At 45.2% G+C, this 16,319-nt stretch overlaps 1 pseudogene; it reads left to right on the forward strand.

Moving 5' to 3' along the window:
- Positions 1-9,322, forward strand: part of LOC123450478 — an 80,709-nt pseudogene extending 71,387 nt beyond the window's left edge.
- Positions 9,323-16,319: the final 6,997 nt, after the last annotated feature.

The following is a 16,319-nucleotide window of genomic DNA, read 5'->3' on the forward strand; positions in this document are numbered from 1 at the left end:
TCGACCTCTAATTTTGGATACGGAATACTAGGAGAGAAACATGTTTAATCAACCTGTAAGACGAGTGAAACAATTTGAAGCTCATTGGCTCGCAGAAGAGACAGTGGTAGAAATTGTACGTACGGCATGGGAAAAAGAAAATATGTTGGGCACTGGACCGACTCTTGTCGAGCGTACAAGGGTAGTGCATGCCGATTTATATACCTCGGACCGTGATGTCCTCAAGGGGCCGGAAAAAAAAGAATTAAAAACTCAAAAAATATCTAGAAAAAATGCGAAGGGGCCCTATAAATGTGGAAAATCAAGCGACAAAAAGATATTCTAGTTCTTATTGAAAACCTTTTGGAACAAGAAGAAATATACTGGTTACAACGTGGGCGTGCAAAGTGGTTATTACATGGTGACCGCAACACATCGTTTTTCCATAATGTGGCAACAACTAGAAAGAAGAGAAATCGCATTAAAAATGATGGATGAGAATGGTGTATGGTTACAAGATGCACATATGAAAAATCATATTTTTGGGTATTTAACAAACCTCTTCAAATTAGAAGTTGTACAACCGGATCCGAAGGTTATATCTCTTGTAAAAAAGAAAGTGACGGATGAAATGAATAATGATCTTCTAGATCCTTTTAGAAAAGAGGATGTACGGAAGGCATTATTTGATATTGGAGATTTAAAAACACCAGGACCGGATGGTCTACATGCGGTTTTCTATAAAAGATTCTGATCTATGTTAGGGTATGACCTGACAAAAGAGGTACTCCAGGCGGTAAACACTTGCTCTATACCTGATGGTTGGAATGATAATGTAATAGTTATGATTCCAAAGGTTAATTCTCTAGAAAAGGTTACTCAGTTCAGACATATTAGTTTGTGCAGTGTGTCTTATAAAGTAATCTCAAAAATGGTTGCAACACGCTTGAAGGTAATCCTTCCAGAAATTATTAACACGACCCAAAGTGCGTTTGTGCTCGGACGTATGATTAATGACAATATTCTAGTGGCGTATGAATGTTTTCATAAACTAAATAAAAAAATAATGGTAGAGAGGGTCTATGCGCTATAAATTGGACATGCACAAAGCGTATGACCGAGTTGAGTGGCCTTTTCTGAAGGAAATTATGCTCAAACTTCGTTTTAAAGAGAACTGGGTAAATCTGATTATGCAATGTGTCTCATCTGTGGAATACCGGATTCGTTTTAATACACAAGAAAAAGAGAGTTTTAAATCCACTAGAGGACTGAGCAAGGCGATCCTCTCTCTCCTTATCTATTTTTATTATGTATGGAGGGGCTAACTGCTCTCTCTTAGCAAACATAGAGGAGAAGGAAAAAATCTCTGGAATAAAGGTCGGTAAAGATGCACCAGCGGTTTCAAACCTTCTATTTGCAGATGACTCCTTGATTCTTATGAAAGCTAATGTTATGTAACGACCAAGATGCGGTCCTTTCCGATCTGGGGGTCGAGGCCCCCGAATAGGAAAGAAGCGCATCTAAGCGTTTCGCAAGCAAGTAACATAGCACAAAATAATAATACAAGTAGACAATTCGGGATTCAACTGTCTTCTTATTAATAACTCAGAGTACAACACAGATACAAACAAGGTAGTTCCGGTACGGACTACAAAACATGGAAAATGCTATGCTACCCTGCTGCAGGCCCACGATCACGACCACGCCTCAGTCCGATGGATAGTTCACGTAGAGGCGGTCTGTCTCCTCGTCGTACTGCCACGCCAGCTGGGTGACGTCGGGATCATCTGTCTCTGGGGTACCTGTACCTGCTGGGAGTTTCGGAGGAATCCGTGAGCCACGGGGACTCAGCAATCTAAGACCTTGGTGCCAGAACTAGTCATGTTATTGGGTAAGGTAAGGGTGAAGTGTATCAGGCTGCAGCAACCTATGCTTGATTTGTGGCTAACTTACGCAAAGTAGAAGTAAAGGTGGTCTACACTAACGGTCGGATTTACTTGATCACTAAGTGATCCTGAACACCTACCTACGGCATTCATAACCCCACCGTGTTCCCGATCGAAGAGAGATCTTCGTAGGGACACTCACGGTTACACACTCGGTTGGCATTTTTATTAGTTTATGTTTAAGTTCTCTAATACCGGATGTTGACAAAATATTCCAAGTTGCCACATAACCGCGGGCACGGCTTTCCGAAAGATTAAACCCTGCAGGGGTGCTCCAACTAGTCCATCACAAATGAACACAGGCCGCAAAGGCATCCTCTATCACAAATCTCGTGATCTCGTCGGATTCCTTAGAGGAAAACCTCAACTCTGGGGGAAACCAAAGCTTCACTCGGATTCCTATACGCAAGATATACCGCTAAGGTAAGACAAGGCTAGCAGGACCTATCGTCGTGTCGACGACCCTGATAAGAGCCGCGTATCTCAGTCTCAGGACACGACAGATGAGCTAGACGTCGGGATGGCTAAACCTCTGGGTGACCAGTGGGGCCCCGGACATCGCTCGGGTGGGGCCAACACTCATGAGGAGCACTGGCCCGGGTTGTTGATTAAATTCCTCGGGGTAGCTATTCCCTATGCAGTTTATTAGGTGATTAGCAAATAGTACCAATGTTGGGTCCTGCCGGACAAGCCTTAGCACTACGCGGTTTATCGAGGGGGTCCCCATAACAACCCCGAACGTGTTAGGAGCGATCATTATGGAATCAAACACCGGTAACCGGTAACTAAGGCGGCAATAACGGAACAAAGCACCCGGCAAACGGCTAGGCCTCCCGTCATTTACCAAGTATATAGGTGCATTAAATAAATAACAGAATTTAATATAATGATATCAAGCTCATGTTATCACATGAGGCAAAGCACCTGCAACTAACAAAGCTAACATTAGTAGCTGAGCAAGCCTACTTAGCCACACAAGTTTTGCTAGGAAGGAGTACGGTGTTTGGGCTCATGGCATATGAAGAGGAAATTTAAGTTCAGTGGTAGGCAGCGAGCAATATGACATGGAAACGAAACTAGCATAACAAGTCTAGAGATGGAATCAAGGTCATATCATCTTGCCGGTGATATCCTCAGCTTGGAATGGTTCTGGATCGTCCTGCACGTACTCTCCTGACTCCACGTATTCGTTCTCCGATCCTGGTGCTACCCAACATAAGAATAACAGCCAATGAACAGCAGCACCACAAGATGCAACAATCACATGATGCATGAGATGAAATTTGAGCATGCACCACTATTTCTATCACAAGCTCAAGCAAAAATAAACTGCTGCAAGTTTCTGGACAGAACTGAACACTAAACTATTTTGACATGTATGAGAATGACATGAACAGATGCGGCTCGCGAAAACGGTGCAAAACCATATAAAGAACATAGCAAACGGAGCTACGGATCAACGGGAAACAACGGAACAAGATATGAAGCTCTACGTGAAAGATTCCACACCACACTCTCAATTGGCACAAATCTGGTGTTCCCAGGTTGCCAAGACATGTAACAACCCAACATGAATGAAATAGAGCAAGGTAGAACACCACAACATCAATTAAGCGCATACTTTGACCAAAAAGACAAAACTACATAATCTGCCATAATCTGCATCTTAGCTCTTTGGGAGCTACATGCAACATAGCTACAGGTCTTCAAACATGACAAATAATATATGTGGCTGTTGCCAACCAAGAACACTACAAGCACCAGCAAGAATCACAACAAAAGGAATTAAACTCTAGAAGATACAAGGCCACAAACTTTCCCAAAACCATCAGATCCCAGGGACTTAGTGAAAATTCCTGCACCTGAGTTTCTGTCTCTGTTCTGAATTTTTTTGACAGCAATCAAAACACAACGTACTGGACTCCAAATGACTTGAAAAATTGACAGGGAGCTTCACAAACATACCAGGTTCAAAATCCTAGCACTGAACTAAGGCTAGTTTTCAACAGAATGACCAGCACATCCTCATTTATAGGGGAAGAAAATGTTTCCAGCATCCCAGACTTTGTGAAATTTCAGAGTTCACTAATCTGGAATTTTTCAGCCACATGCCCACTTTGTCTAGGCATAGCTTGCACACACATAACACCAAGAGGTAATTGACACCACTATAGTGTAGAGCAAAACCCCTACTTCTATCACACAAAAACTCATGCCCTTGGGCTTCACCTATTCCATGGAATCAAAGATCAAACTTGCAACAAAACTGAATATGCAACTCCATAAAACACCCTACTAAGACAACCACTTCCAAGGTAGAGCTCATGTGCAAAATGACAAGTGACATGGGGGTTTGAACCCCATGTTTGTGTCATGCACATCAACAACACCAATGCTATCACAAGCCAACCCCACACACACAACATGCTCTCTCTCATATTAAACATGAGGAGGTGCACCACTTGCGAAGGTGGGAAGGTCCACACCACATACATATCTAGCATGACATAAAGCTAGTCCTACTCAATCTAGTTAGAACATACAATAGCAACACTCCCTACATGAATCCAACACCACCACACACTACTAACTCATGTGCACATCAATGCTCTTCATGCCTTGCCATGGGTGGGGCTCTCACCCACAACAAACACACTAGCATCACTTGGAGCAAGAACCCAACTCCAAGCATAAGGGAAACACCTCACTTCATATCTATACTAGTGCAACCACAAGCTAATACACACACATCGCAAACTACTTCCACCAAAGCTTGAACTTCAAGGCTTGTGCAATTGCACAAGCATGTGTGTAGGGTTACACACACACTTGCACACACACTCAACCTCAAGCTCAAATTCACATGCACCTAGATCCACACCACTACTACCATCACACCACCCTACATACATGCCTTCCCTTGCTCCTCCAACAAATAACAGGGAAGGAAATAAAATACATAGGGCATAAGTATCCCATTGAACTAGGCATGGAGTAGCACACAAAGCAAGGGAAAACAACTGTAAAAACAGAAAGAAAATAAAAGAAAAAGAATTTGGAACCCCAGAGCCCCTAGTGCAACAACATCACACCCACCAGTGTGTTGCTGCAATTGCTGTGGACAAGGAAGGTGGTACCTGCAGAACAAGGTCTCTCTGCAGTGCACTGAACCGCAAACAAAACAACCGGAAAAAGAAAGTGCCGAGGGGGGGACTCGAACCCACACCCTCCTACAGGCACAGGCGCTGCCAGCACTACCACTACCACCACGCTACGTTCGACGTCTGGCTAAAACAGGTTGTGAAACTAGAAGAGCCCCCTCTACTGCAGGGAGGTGTCCCGCCGGCGACCGAACCAGAGAGAGCTGGCGTCGCTTCTCTTGGCCAACTACGGCAGGGGGGGACCCTCGGCGGGGGACGCGGGGAACCCAGGGGTTCCATTCCCGTTCTGGGCACGGGAAAAGGGACCCCCTTGGCTTCCCGAACTGCACCGGAGGTGCTGCTGCTGCTGCTGCTAACGTCGGCCTGAACTATACTCCGGCAGGCGTCGGGATCACCTCTCCTACGTCTACTACACCGAGAGGGGGAGCGAAGGAAGGCACTGCATCTCACCTCGCTCACCTACGGGGGCGAACGGTGCGGCAGGAGGTGAAGCGGAGAAGATGCAGAGGAGGTGGTCGGCCGGGGTAGACGCGGACGACGAGGACGTCGAGGGAGTCGAGGGCGACGACGTGTGGCTGCGGGAACGCGGCCTCCTCGGCCACCGCGTCTTCCTGGCGCTGCTGACGGGGCGAGGCGGCGACTCCTGCTGCCGCTACGAGCTCAGCGAGGTTCGAACCATGGCGGACTGCGCCTCCTGTTCTGGCGGCGCGAGGGACGAGGGGAGGGAGAGAATGGCGCCCTAGGGTTGCGAGGAGGAGGCTGGCTCCTTATAACGCCTCGGGAGGCGAGCCTGGAGCCACCAGATCGAGGGGAAGCGAAGATCGGCGGTGGGGCGCTGTTCGTACAAGGGTGACGTCGAAGGAGGAAGACGACGTGCGACGAGCGGGCTGCTGGCGCGAGGGAGTTGGGCCAGGGGAAATGGGCCTCAACGCCAGGGAGAAAATAAAAGAAACCTGGCCCTCTCCCATATATATAAATGCCACCACAGCAAATAATACACCAAAAAATACTGAGGCCCTAGAAAAAAAAATACCCTTGGGCACAAGGGATTTATGTCCAAATTTCTAAAATACCAAAATAATATTTTAACACTAAAAATAATTGTCAAACAGATTAAAATAATCTGAAAACAAAGGAAAAACTCCAAACCAAATAAGTCTAAAGACCCCTCTGTTTCATCCCCACACACCAACTAAAATGCTCTAAAGGTGCAACATTTTTAAAACAGCCTAGGAGCAAATAGATTTTGAACTTGGGAATTAAAGAGAGATAAGTTGGACACTAACAAGGGGTTGAAAATAAAACAATGCCAAACACTACACTCCACTAAATCACCCCACTACTTCACTTATGCAACCACACATGAAATCACAAGATCACACAATCATACCTAGCAAGATATGTGCACACAAGACATGACGTGGAGCATCATGGTTTGCATGCATGCAAGGGAAACTAAAATTAAGAGGCACATGAAATCACAAGGACAAGGAGATGAGATGATATGTTATGCTAAGCATGCATGCAAGGAAGATATGCAAGGGACACAAGGTGGCACAGGACATCATAGACACAAGTGACATCATCATAACTCTGACAGGATGGACCCACATGCAACAGGTTCTAAATAGGGAAGGTTCCACACTTGGGGCATTACATGTTATGAATGTGGAGGTTTTTAAATCAGTCTTAAATTCTTATTGTGCCTACTCAAGGCAAAGGGTAAGTGCTGAAACATCTAGTATTTTATTTAGCTCTGATACAAAGGTGGAAGACAAGGGACAAATTTGTACAATCCTCAATATTATGACTAAATCATTAAATGATAAATATTTGGGTTTGCCTACTAATGTGGGTATGGATAAGAGTGATTGTTTCCAATTCCTGATCGATAGAATTATCATAAAAATTAGTGGATGGAAAGAAAAATTGTTATCTGCGGGAGGAAAGGAAATTTTGCTCAAATCTGTTGTACAAGCTATCCCAGCGTATGCCATGTCCATCTTTAAAATTCCTAAAAAATTGTAAAGGAATCATTGACGCGATATCGCAATTTTGGTGGGGTGACGAGGACAATAAGAAGAGAATGCATTGGATGTCATGGTGGAAGATGTGTGTACCAAAAAATCAAGGAGGTATGGGTTTCAGAGACATACATTGTTTCAATCTGGCTTTGTTAGCCAAATAGGCATGGCGCCTGATTGATAATCCCGAGTCCTTATGTGCGTCTATTTTAAGAGCTAAATATTTCCCGGATGGGGATCTAATGAATGCAAAATTAAGAAAGGTCTCCTCTTTTACTTGGCAAAGTATAATGGCGGGAGTAAACTCGCTTAAAAATTGTTATATCTCGCGTGCTGGAAATGGACAAGTATTGATATTTAGAGAGATGCATGGATCCCAAATTGTGAAAATAGGAGGGTAATTACTCTGAGAAGAGGGAAAATTTTATCAAAGGTTTCTAATCTTATTGATCCAGTCACAGTTTCTTGGGATGAAGATTTGGTGAGACAAACGTTATGGCCAATTGATGCTCAACGGGTGCTTGCAATTCCCCAGTCACAGTTTCTTGGGATGAAGATTTGGTGAGACAAACGTTATGGCCAATTGATGCTCAACGGGTGCTCGCAATTCCCCTCTCGATGCATCATATGTCGGATTTCATTGCTTGGAGTTTTATAAAGAATGGGTTTTTCACTCTACAATCGGCCTATTTTGAGGAATGGAACAAGCAATATGAGACAAAATTGCAACATGCTAATGGTATGGGAAAACCCAATGTTAATCCAATTTGGAAGAAGATTTGGAAATTATCTTGTCCGGTGAAGGTAAAAATATTCATCTGACGTACTTTTCATGGAACACTGTCGTGTCGTGTTACGCTTGCTAATAGGCATATGAAAGTATCGGTCACCTGCCCATCATGCTTGAATGGGCTAGAAGATACAAGATACGTTTTAATCATGTGTCGAAAGGCAAAAGAGGTATGAGGAAAATTAGGGTTGGATGAAGTGATCAATAAAGCTTGTTTGTGGATCATGCGGGAGAGGCGGTTTTGGAATTCTTATTGCTTACGCCAGAATCACAATTAGCAATTATGGGTACTCCAAATACAATGATTGCTATTACGGCTTGGTATCTATGGTGGGAAAGACGTAAGCTGGTTCATGAAGGAAAGGTCCAAGATGCAAAACAAATTCCTATGGGTGCCCCGGATATAACGGCTAACTATGTTAATGCACACTCCTCTAAGGCGATTCACAAAATAGGGGGATGGAGCAGGCCTCCCTCCGGTTTGTAAAGCTTAATGTTGACGCCTCCTTTGACCCTGATCTACTTAAGGGTACGGCTCGGGCTATTCTCAGAGATGATAATGGAAGATTCATTGTTGGAGGGAACTAGAAGATTGATTGTTGTGCCGATGTATTAACAGCAGAAGCTTTGGCCCTAAGGTTTGATCTAGTCCTTGCACAAAAGGCGGGTTGCAACCGTCTTGTCGTTAACTCCGATAATATGGAGGTAATTGAAATTATGGAGAGTGGAGGACAGTCTGCGGGAGCAGCGGCAGCAATATTTGATGACTTCTATTTCATAGCTTGTGATTTTCCTCTTGTTAGGTTTGAACATTGTAATAGAGAAGCAAATAAGGTGGCTCATTAAATTGCTGGGCTAGCCAAATTTACAGTCCCTAGGGACTGGTTCGAAGAGCCTATGAGGGACATTGAACTTTTAATAATTGACGATGTAACCATTATTTCAAATCAAAAGTTCAAGTTTATTTCGAAAAAAACATGGCCTCCGTTTCAGCACGGTCCTCAACGGGATAAGGAATCATGGCATTGCTCGGTCCAAGAGGAACTTCGTGTGAATCGCCAGCTCCATTTGCGCTATGCGGATGAAGGTTGAAGTTAGCTTCAAGCCTTTTCCCTTGAGGTGCTTTGCGTCCCTGAGATTGCTGATACAGCATAACGAGATGCTTGGGCATTGAGCACTTTTGAGTAGAATGTATGTAGCATCCACACTTGTTGCAAAGCTTAGATTTATCAAACTTGGGCTTTGAAGTACCTTTTCCCTTGCCAGAGTTTTTGTATTTTCTGTTTCCATTGCGCTTTCTCTTGTGCTCGAAATTGGATTGTTTACTCCGAAAGGTACCATTAAACTTCTGCCTATTCGCGACATTCAGATGAACTTCAGGTAAAGGTTGTGCCCCAACTGGGCGCTGAGAGCCATTCTTAGCGAGTAGCTCATCATGCTTTTCAGCCTCAACTAACATGTGAATAAGCTCGGAATAGACAGTGTAATTACGAGCACGGTATTACTGTTGAAGGATCCTCTGTGAAGGGAGCATGATAGACAGAATTTTTTCTATCTTCTCCCCCTCGATAGGTTCCTTCTCACAAAAGCGCAGTTTGGAACATATCTTATGAACAGAATGATTGTACTCACCAATGGACTTGAAGTCCTCAAGGCCAAGATGAGTCCAATCATGAAGTGCTTCTGGAAGGACTACTGCCTTCTGCTGCTCATACCTCGTTTTGAGGGCCAGAAACAGAGTACTAGGAGTCCTCGGGGGTTGGATTGCACGCGCTATCCTACGGGACGCAAGACTGGTCTTGATATCCATAGCCCATGTAGGGTAGTTGTGGCCATTGAGGGCAAGCTCCTCAAATTCTTTGGCAGTCATCTTTGCCGGCGGCAAGGTGTTCCTTCCCTTCTCTCTTTCTCTGTTGTTTTTCTTGCTCTTGCTGAGTGTTCTACGTGTGTGATAACGTGTTGTAAACGAAAGTAATCTCGCTGATCTGTTGATGCCGTTTTATATGTCCTGAAGAAACACGACGATTGAAGAAGGCGTCGGTTCCAAACCAGATGCGACCATGCAGGAGGCAACCGCACGACGGTTGGGCAAGGGGAGATTTCCCCTAATTACACTTGTAATTAATCTTAACAATATCGAGGGTTTTTTCACTGTTCTGACCCACGTGGGGTAAAAAATCACACAACGAACTCGTGCCGAAACATTTTCACGTTTTGACCCTTTTTGAAACGCCATATACTGTGGCGTTGCAGGTCTACACAAAAACGCCAGTCTAATGGGGTGTTGCTGGCCATGTGTGCAACGCCAGTCTCCTCTGGCGTTGCTGGCCATTTGTGCAACACCAGGCACACTCGCGTTTCTGGGTGTAATATCTGCCCCAGCCCAACCCCGTCGCCCACCAACCACCTATTCTCCTCTTCTTTCCTTCTTCCTTTGGCAAAAAAACTCTCCCTCCTCCTCCTCCAGATCCCCCCCTTCGATCTCCCTCCTCCCTCAACCATTTTGTTGGTTCTTTGTGGCAAATCGAAGAGGTCGGTAAGCTCCTCCAATCCCTCCAATTAGTTTTTGCAATGACTTTGTATTTGTGTAGCTTTTTTTTGCACTAGGTGTAACGTATGTTTTGAAGTAAAATCTTTTTTGTGATGGTTAATAGGTGTAGTTTATGGTGGCTCTAGGTGTAGTTTATGGTGGCTCTAGGTATAACCTAGGTTTTGTTCATATTATTCGCACTAGGTTTAGTTCATATTATTGGCACTAGATGAATGCCTAGGTTTAGTTCATATTAGTGGCACTAGATGAATGTCTAGATTTAGTTCATATTATTGACAGTAGGTGAATGTGTAGCTTTTTTGGCACTAGTTGTAGTGTGATTGTTTTTCACACTAGGTTAATGCCTAAAAGAATTTTGTTCATATTATGTAGGATGTTTCAGTCGGATAAATATTCGGGGCTTGATGAGTTCTACGAGCAGAAGCATCGTGCGTGTTAAAACTAATTATGTAATTGGGGGAAAATCTCCCCTTAACCAACCGTCAAGCGGTTTCCTCCCGCAACGACGGTTCTCTCTCCGTCTCTTCTGGAACCGACGCATCCCTTGCGATTGCGTCTCCTCCCGTTGTATAAAAGGGCAGATCTCTGTCATCATTGAATAAGAATCTCATTTTCTTCAAACACGTTATCAGCACCCGTCTACTAGCGAGAGCAAAAAGGCAACAGAGAAGAGTGCTTGCCGCCGGTGAGATGTCTCCTCTCACTTCCTTCTTCCTCCGCCTCATTAGGGAGGACAACCATCGGGAGCGTCGCCTTACCGTTCGCCGTCGTACCATCACTGGACACGGCCGGAACGCCGCTGGACGCGGTAGGCATGCCGCTGGACGCGGCCGGAACGCCGCTGGACGCGGCCAAAATGTCGTCGGTGGCGTCATCCAGCGTGGTGACCGTGGCCAGCGCACCGCCGCCGGCCTTGGTGCCGCCGCGCATCCCCCGTCGGCCTTGATCCGTGGCTGCTCGCCAGCCCGGCCGCGCCGATGTTGCGCGCGGATCCATCCTCGCCTCCTCCACCGCCCGAGGCATGGCTCCCGCCATGGACGCTAACGCCTGGCGCTGCAACCACTGGTCCGAGTCGCAGCCCGCCTGGCTATGCCCCGGTGCCCATGCGTTCCGAGGTGGATGCGGAGGAGGCCCTCGCGTTCATCTCCGCGCCAACCGGCGTCGTGCGCCTCGGAGCCGGGATGGAGGCTTCACCACAGCACGAGGTGGCCACGGATCCGGGCAGCCGCGCGGAACGGCGTTTCGGGCGCCTCTTCGGACGCGCTGTCGCTGCCATCAACCGTCTTCCCGGCCGCCACGCCGGCTCATGGGCGCCGGCGAGTCTCGGCCTTGGCGCCGCTCGCCAGGACCCCGTCGTCGTCGCCTCCTCTCCGGACGAGGAAGGGCCCTCCTGGGGGCGCCGGTGATAGCCGGAGTTGTGCAGCGAGTCGGCGGCCCTCACTCCGCCCGCCGCCGGCTGGCTCTTCCATGCCTCTGCGGCATGGTGGAGAAGGAGAGGCGTGGTGGAGAAGGAGAGACAAGGTGGAGAAAGAGATAATGGGAGGGGTGGTGCGGTTCCTGGCTAATGCCAGATCTGATCTTCCCACTCCCTTTGTTTTTCTTTCTCTTTTCTTTTATCTCCTGCATGCATGCGGTGGCCAACCGAATATGCCTTGATTCGGTGGCATATACCTCTCTCTCTCTCACGTTGGTGCGCAGGCTAGGCCAAGCACACGTTGTGCCAAAGGCATCAGCCAAAGGCTGTGGTGCCCAGGTGCACGCGTTGCTTGGCCGGCCGCTGTCTTTTTTTTTCCTTCTTATTTCTCTGATTAGTATTAGTTAGTACTAATTATTGTATATAGTGTACTTTCAGACTATATTTAGTACTATTTTAGTACTACTTTTTACACTTAGTTCAGGTCTAGATTTATTCTAGTGTAAGATTTGTGTAATTACAAGTGTGTTTATATTATATAATGACTTGATAATATAAATAAAGTACCGGATTTCATCTGGAAAGAATGGCATGTTCCATGTGTTTACCACATATTTTTGAACATGTTTCTTATTGCGATTGAGATTAGCTTCTCTCGCATCTCAAACTTGCAAATTTTTGAATATTTCTCCCTCGTCTTATTTGGAATCACAAGGTAATGAGTTGTGATCTACTGCACATGTGCAGACTATCCCCTCTTACTGTAAGGTCTACGCTTTGTCAATCTTGACATGCGATTACCTTCAACGTGTATTCCTTTATATCTAAATTGTAGCATACACAAGGTAATGGCCATGCAGCCTATTACTGTGAGATCTAAGTGATCTTCAATGTGTTATGTTCACACAATTGAGGTTGAGAATTTTTCAAGTTTTACACTTGATTATCAAATTTTTTGCATTCTTATTACACAACCATGATGATTTTTAATTTACCGCCCGTAAATTAATTATCTCTGGTTCCTCATGTAGGCCACAATGACTGCCAAAGAGTTTGAGGAGCTTGCCCTCAATGGCCACAACTATCCTACATGGGCCATGGACATCAAGATCAGTCTTGCGTCCCGTGGGATTGCGCGTGCAATCCAGCCCCCGGAGACTCCTCTCCCGGCTGGAGCCACGCCGCTGACAGAACAGCAGAATTATGCTGCTTTATTCATCATAAGGCACCATATTCATCCAGATCTCAAGTTTGGGTATTTACAGGAGGAATCTCCTAGTACTCTGTTTCTGGCCCTCAAAACGAGGTATGAACAGCAGAAGGCAGTGGTCCTGCCTGAAGCACTCCATGATTGGACTCATCTCCACCTTCAGGATTTCGAGTCCATTGGTGAGTACAATCATGCTGTTCATAAGATATGTTCCCAACTGCGCTTCTGTGAGAAGGAACCTACTGAGGGGGAGAAGATAGAAAAAACTCTGTCTACCATGCTCCCTTCAGATAGAATACTCCAACGGCAATACCGTGCTCGCAACTACACTGTCTATTCCGAGCTTATTCACATGTTACTTCAGGCTGAAAAGCATGATGAGCTACTCGCTAAGAATGGCTCTCAGCGCCCAGTTGGGGCACAACCTTTACCTGAAGTCCATCTGAATGTCGCGAATAGACAGAAGTTTAATGGTACCTTTCGAGGTAAACATTCCAATTCTGAGCATAAGCACAAGCGCAATAGGAACAGAAAATTCAGAAACATGGGCAAGGGAAAAGGCACTGCAAAGCCCAAGTTTGATAAATCTAAGCTTTGCAACAAGTGTGGATGCTACTCGCATTCTACTGAAAAGTGCTCCATGCCCAAGCATCTGGTCATGTTGTACCAGCAATCTCAGGGACGCAAAGCACCTCAAGGGAAAAGGCTTGAAGCTAACTTCAACCTACATCCGCATAGCGCACATGGAGCTGGCGATTCACAGGATATTCCTCCTGGACCGAGCAACGCCATGATTCCTCATCCACTTGAGGATCCTGCTGAAACGGAGGCCATGTTACTTGAGTACACCTCAAACGATGTGTTTGGTGACTTTGACTAGTCCCTCGACCTCCTTAGTGATCTATTTAACTATGTCCATTTGTGATGATTGTAATAAGAACATAAGTTTGTTGTTGTCTCTATATTGTATTGTATCAGCACATTTGATATAATAAAGATTGTATTCTATGTATTAACATAAGGTTTTCTTATTGAAAATTCTTTCGTTTTTATATAGTTTTTCTACGGGGACAATCCGATGGAAGAAGAATTATGCCTTGTGGATAGTGGTACCACAAACTCCATACTGAGGAAGATAAAATATTTCCAAACTCTGAAAAAGATGAATGGAGATATTCTAACTATCGCTGGACGCGATACAGTGATTGTTGGTACTGGACGTGCCTTATTCACACTCCCAAGTGGTACACAAGTGACGATAGAGGATGATTTATTGTATCCTGACTCATCACGTACCCTGATCAGTTATCGAGATATCCGTAAGAATGGTTTTCATATTGAAACCCATGAAGACAACAAAGAGGAGTATTTACTCTTTACTAAAGATCACGGATATGGCAAAAAGGTACATGAGAAAATTCCTTCTCTATCGTCTGGTTTGTACTATACGTACATCAAACCCGTGGAACATGTTGCATACAAAGTAATTTTTCAGAATGTTGACGCATTCCAGACCTGGCATGATCGCCTAGGCCATCCTGGAATAGGGATGATGAGAAAAATTACTAGCAATTCCATTGGTCATAATTTGCTTGAGTCAAAATTTCCTCAATCTTCTGATTTTGTGTGCACATCTTGTGCCACGGGAAAGCTAATTTTGAAGCCCTCGCACCTCAAAATACAAGCTGAACCACTTCAATTCCTTGAACGTATTCAAGGAGACATTTGTGGTCCCATTCAGCCATTATCTGGACCTTTTCGGTATTTCATGGTTCTGATTGACGCATCTACACGATGGTCACATGTGTGCCTTCTATCCACACGAAACCATGCATTTGCCAAGATAATGAGGCAAGTCATTAAGTTGCAAGCCCATTATCCTGAAAGTCGAATTAAGACAATTCAAATGGACAACGCTGCAGAATTCTCCTCACGTGCCTTCAATGATTATTGCATGGCTTTGGGGATTGAAGTTCAACACTCTGTTCCATATGTCCATACACAAAATGGTTTGGCTGAAGCATTGATTAAGAGGATTAAACTCATTGCAAGACCTTTGTTGATGAATTGCAACTTGCCAATCTCTTGTTGGGGTCATGCAGTTTTACACGCTGCTGACTTGATACAATTGAGGCCAACTGCATATCACAGTTCTTCCCCTCTGGAATTGGTACGTGGAAATCCTCCTAGCATTTCCCATCTGCGTAAGTTCGGATGTGCTGCATACATCCCGATCTCACCACCACAGCGAACATCTATGGGCCCACACAGAAAGTTGGGGATCTATGTGGGGTACAAATCACCGTCGATTATCAAGTACCTGGAACCCCTAACTGGGGATCTGTTCACAGCCCGTCACGCTGATTGCATATTTAATGAGGAACATTTCCCGACATTAGGGGGAGATTTCAAGTACCAGAAAGAATGCCCGGAAATCGATTGGAATGCTCATGCCATTTCATCCTCTGATCCACGTACCCATGAGACCGAACTTCAAGTTCGGAAGATCATTAATTTGCAACATCTTGCAAATAACCTGCCAGATTCATTTACTGATCTAAAAGGTGTTACAAAATCCTTAAATCCGGCCAGAAACGCGCCAGAAAGAGTGGAGGTACCAATAAAAACCACTCAACTCCCTGTTCCTAAAAAGAGGGGGAGTAGTATGGCTTCTGACCTGGAGCTAGCTTCTAGCAAGCAACAAAGGAAATCGAGGAAAAAATCCTCGGAGTCAGTAAATGCAGGTCAACTCAACGTTGACAAACACCTGATGGGTAGTTCACACCCAGTGGAAGGGCAACCTTCACAACCCAGCTCCAGTGTGCACAAACTAGCTGAAACATCGGAACACCCAGACTCAACCGTATTGGGAAATCACGAAGAGTCTCTAGGGGTGCAGGAAATTTCCATCAACTATGTTGATTCTGGAGAATCATTTGACCGTAAGACTACGACTGTCGACATATATTTTGCTGAAAAGATTGCAGATACCCTTCTCACTGATCATGATCCAAGGTCTATCGTCGAGTGCCAAAGGCGCTCCGACTAGCCTAAATGGAAGGATGCAATCCAAGAAGAAATTGCCTCGCTTAACAAAAGGAAGGTATTCACTGAAGCAATACCTACACCTCCTAATGTTTTCCCCGTGGGATTCAAATGGGTTTTCCTCCGGAAACGGAATGAGAACAATGAGGTGGTGAGATATAAAGCAAGGCTCGTAGCACAAGGTTTTACGCAGAAACCC

Source organism: Hordeum vulgare, chromosome 4H (assembly GCF_904849725.1).
Source record: "Hordeum vulgare subsp. vulgare chromosome 4H, MorexV3_pseudomolecules_assembly, whole genome shotgun sequence".
NCBI lineage: Eukaryota > Viridiplantae > Streptophyta > Magnoliopsida > Poales > Poaceae > Hordeum > Hordeum vulgare.